The 4631-nt window shown below is 44.0% G+C and overlaps 1 protein-coding gene across 4 annotated transcripts in view; it reads right to left on the bottom strand.

Annotated features, from left to right (window-relative positions):
- The window catches only part of TCF4 (transcription factor 4), a 335849-nt gene extending 334231 nt beyond the window's left edge, over positions 1–1618 (bottom strand). For 2 of the 4 annotated variants that reach the window (XM_015564424.1, XM_006764466.2), the window contains exon 1: positions 1085–1618. The gene's annotated coding sequence lies outside the window, so the exon portion shown is untranslated. The remainder of the gene's footprint in view (positions 1–1084) is intronic. The other 2 variants (XM_006764465.2, XM_006764467.2) reach the window with 1 other exon arrangement.
- Positions 1619–4631: the final 3013 nt, after the last annotated feature.

Raw genomic sequence — 4631 nt, 5'->3', positions numbered from 1 at the left:
CACACAGCCAAGATCCCTGACTCTTAACACCAACTCTCTTCTCCGGGGAGGGGAGGGGACGAGGGAAGGGGGGAGGGGGAACACGCCGAGGCGCACGGAATTGCAAGTTCAGCAAAGAAATGGGTGGGGGGGCTCCGGGGAGACACGGCTCCCGCGGATCGGGCTGGTTGGGATGCACCCCCCGCTGGAAAAAAGAAAAAAATCTCAACACCTCCCCCGCCTCGCGAAAAAACACAAACGAAAATCCACCGAGCACCTCATCGCCCCTCAGATCGTCAATTACAATCTGAAGGCTGAACGGTACGGGTTTTGCCCGCTTCTGCCCTCGGAGGCACTTTGAAATGTATTCGAGTTTACGTCTCTCCGCACTTCTTTCTTTCCCCGGCTCCCGTCCCCTCTCCCTCACACGTCTACACACGGCAAAGCAAGTTTACACTAGGCTGCAAATACACGTGATGCAAAAAGACTTGGCCAAGAGGAACGATATTTTTCTTTTCCATCTATAAACCGAGCCACCGTTTGCTGGGGACATTCTCATTTCAGTAGTTTTGCGTTGGGGGCGAAGCCTTAATTGCATACTTTCTTTCCCCTCCCTTTTAAGTCACAAAATAGTATAGCTGCAAACTTTGCCAAAAAGGAAAAAAAAAAAAAAGAGGCAATTTTTGAAGGGGGATGTTGTTTTGTTTTTACACTTGAGTTCCTAGGCACGCTAGGTCCCCGTTCGCCAGCACTGTAAGTTTTTAATTTCAGCATTTACCATTACAGGCCCTGCACGCTCTTAAAACATACTTTTTTTTACACCACTTTTTTAGGATAGAAATTAAGCTTCATAATTCTATCGGTTCAGAATTGTAAGCGTGCTTTATCCAGTATATGCAACATACGCAATTGTAACGTGTTAAAATACACATTCTGCAAAACCCTTTATTGCTATATGTGGGAATACATACACAACATGCACACATTTATTTTCTCATTGGCAATTATTGAATAGGTTCCTTTTGTTTTAATAAAACATTGGGATCGATATTTTAAAAAATTAAATTCAACAACAGTTTACTCTGACAGCAAATTGTAACGTTACCTTAAATGGCCACAAATATGCTCACAATATTCCAAGGAAAGTGACTTTAAAAAGAGAAACAAAAATCTTCTGCAAGTACTTAGTATCTCACATGTGTGTCCCCCAAAAATGTACTTTAACTGGCACTCAGTCCTGCTCCAGGGATATCCACAGTATATAAGACTATGCACCTGGCTGTGGTTTTTGCATTTTCCACCATAAAACTGCAACAAAATCCCCTCCCCCAAAAAAGAAATCATTAAAAAAAAATCCAACAACTTTTTCTTATTGTTTACAAAAAAAATCAATACAGGATAGTTATCATTTTTCCTCAAACCAATCTTGGTGGTGGTGGGGTTTTTTCTCTTCTCCTCTCATCAAGTCTTAAACTTGTTCCAAGTTTAGAAGTGTCTCATCATCCTCCTCCTCCTCCTCATCACCATCACCATGGACTCCCCCGTGGAGTCACATTGATGATAATAGGTTCCCCTGAAAGATACATTGTAATCCATTCACATCCGGGCACTGCGGGCTTATAAAGAGAAGGCGCCGCGGCCGCGGCTGCTCCTCCAGACAATGACTCGGGAGGGCGGGGCGGGAGCGGGAGACCATCGAGAGGTAAACACCGCGCCTAGAGCGGCGCCCAAGATGGCGGCTCCTGCGGGCCACGCCTCCTCTCGAACCGGCGGGGCGGGCGTCGCTCCGGGGGCCGAAATGCAAGGGCTCCCGAGGCCGGGGCCGTGAGCCGGCCCCGCGTCCCACCGTACTTCTTCTTGGTCCCCTTCCCGGGCCTTCCGTTCACTCAGAAGTGGAGTTTCTAAATTAAGGACTGAAACCCAGACTTCCAAGGGAGTCAGCTCCCCTGACTCACCCAGAGGGGGTCTCCACGGAGGCCGCGCCCGCCTCCCCGACGGGGGAAGCCTCCAGTCCGGCGCTCTGGCCCCGTGAAACCCGACCTGACTTAGGGAGACCTGCGCGTCCTGGGAAAAGTCCCCTGAGCCACGCTGTAGCTCCTGGGCCTGAAGAGGCACGTGGGTCCTCGCCCCCTGCGCCACCCACACACTCTCTCCCTCCAGGCCCCGGGGAAAGTGAGGACTTTGCAGGGCTCGGAAGCCTCCACTTGAGAAAGACCTTCATTTACTGCGTTGTGGACTCAGATTGAGTTTGTACCGGGAAACACTACTGAATCAACTTCTAGTTCTTGCCAAGCAATTACCGTCTCTAGTGTGTTTTCTAGTCTGTGAAATGCAAAGAACAATACCCACCTTAAGAGTTCCTAAGAATGAAAAGAATAAAGTTAAAGACGGAGCAACCACTAAAATCATTCCTTTCCATCTATAATTCCTTGCTAAACCAACTGATAGCTCTAATCTAGACCATCGGATTTTCAGGGGAGGTTTTTCTTACAGTTAATCTGGCCCGAAATCTCTAGCAGTTGCTGACAAAGACCTCTCACACACTACACATCTCAAGGACTGCCTCCTTCCTTCACTGTATTCCTGCAGGCTGAGTCCAACCTTATAAAGGGATCCCTGTACCTGTATCAACCAATGGGCTGACAGATGCCCCATCCAATCAGAAGGATAGTTATACTCTCATTTGCATCTTTACTGACCAATCAGAGCAGCTCCTAAAAGAACATTCAGAATGTGCTATCCTGACCAACCAAAGGACAGTGTTATTTGGACCAATCAGACTGTGCAAACTTGGAATCCTCATTTGCTTAAAAATGGACCAATCAGGGACTAGGGTGGGACTTTCTATATAAAGAGTGGACTTATCTTTGTCTCCATGGAATGCACTTTTGGTTTCCTCCTGAGGCTGCTTTCCCAGTTTGGAAATTGAACTTTTGAATAGTTTGTTTTCTTTCTGCACCCTAGATTGGACACCTGTTGGCATTAAATTGGTGGCAGCGACCTTTTGTTCACATAATGTTGAGTAGCTTAATCCAGAGCAGTTTAATAAGTGATTTAAAAAAGAACCTAAATTATACAACTTTATATTAATAGAGCCCACCTTTGAAGCCACACCATCTATGATCAGAGTCAACATCCAACTATATCCTTATACTGTCTGGCATCAGGAATGTCCTAATCTCTATTTTCTGATATAGTTTTGTGGAAGATTAATTTTCAAGATCTTTTGTTTATATGTAAGTTTTTAGGGAACAAGAATTAGGGCATTTATACTTTGTTTCCTGTCTGTTGACACATTGGGAAGATTCCTGTGTTCTGGTTTCTTTCCATGTTCTCATCTTAAAGTAACATTTTTACATTTAGACACTACTTTATGCTGCATTATCAATCAAAAGTATTATCTCTGTTTCTCAGCATAAGCCTCTGCAGGCTCTACTGAGATGATGTAATAAAAAGACCATAAATGTTTGTTTAGGAGAAATATTCCACTGGCTCTATCTCTTTAATCAGCTCTGTGACCTAAGGCTTGACGTCATTGTCTTTTACAGAAAAATGCAGAGGCTAGATGAAATAATCCCATAAAATTCCTTCTATTTTTTAGATTTTAACACACACCCTTTCTCCTGAATTTCAAGGGGAAATAAATGATCTGTCTAGAAATCAATGATAGGATCAGGTCTGGGACCTAAAGCACCCAATTGATGGCTAGTGATTTTTTTTTAAAACTGCATTCTATGATCAGAAACCCATGAAACTATGTTTCTTATTTTAAAGTAAGGAGCACATTTGGGTGTTTTTTTTAATGAACTCTCAGAAGAATAGGTATACTTATAAAGATGGGAGTCGCCCTAGAAACAAAGTCAATAGAATTATGTGACACTTTATAGAGGAAAATGTAATAGACATGTTTTGGGATTCCTGCTCCATCTACCTTCCCTAGAAGTCTCTCCATAAATCCTGATATAGAGGTAGAACTTGATGTGAGTGTCACATGAGTCCGAGCCCCACCAGCTACAGCTGATTGAACCACAGGAACTAAAAGAGTCTTGCCCTGCTGGTGTGGCTCAATAGTTGAGCATTGACCTATGAATCAGGAGGTCATGGTTGGATTCCTGGTCAGGGAACATGCCCGGGTTGCAGGCTCTGTCCCCAGTGTGGGGCATGCTGGAAGCAGCCGATCAATGATCCTCATCATTGTTGTTTCTGTCTCTCCCTCTCCCTTCCTCTCTCTGAAATCAATAAAAATATATATTTTAAAATATAAATAAGAGTCTATGGTAAGTGATGGATCTGACATGTTGGGGTCAGCTGGCCAGAGCTAGTGCCAGGAAGCCAATCCAGGTGAGACCCATGGTTATGCGGAAACAAGCACCAAGAGTAAGCAGAGGACACTGTTCTTCAGATAAAACAGAATGGCTTTGGAAGTTCCCAAGACGATTCAGTCCTAGGAAGAAATGCTTAGGGATACTTTTTCCTTTAAAATTTTTTTTTTATTATTGACTTTTTTAAAGAGAGAGAAAGGGAGAAAAGCAAACATCATTTTGTTGTTCCACTTATTATGCGTTCATTGGTTGCTTCTTATATATGCCCTGACCAAGGATTGAACCTGCAACCTCGGCATATCCTGCAACCTTGGGATACTTTCAATATTA

This window comes from Myotis davidii, unplaced genomic scaffold, assembly GCF_000327345.1.
Source record: "Myotis davidii unplaced genomic scaffold, ASM32734v1 scaffold38, whole genome shotgun sequence".
In the NCBI taxonomy this organism is placed as follows: domain Eukaryota; kingdom Metazoa; phylum Chordata; class Mammalia; order Chiroptera; family Vespertilionidae; genus Myotis; species Myotis davidii.
The sequence above is the reverse complement of the archived record's forward strand: the minus strand, read 5'-3'. Positions and strand labels throughout refer to the sequence as shown.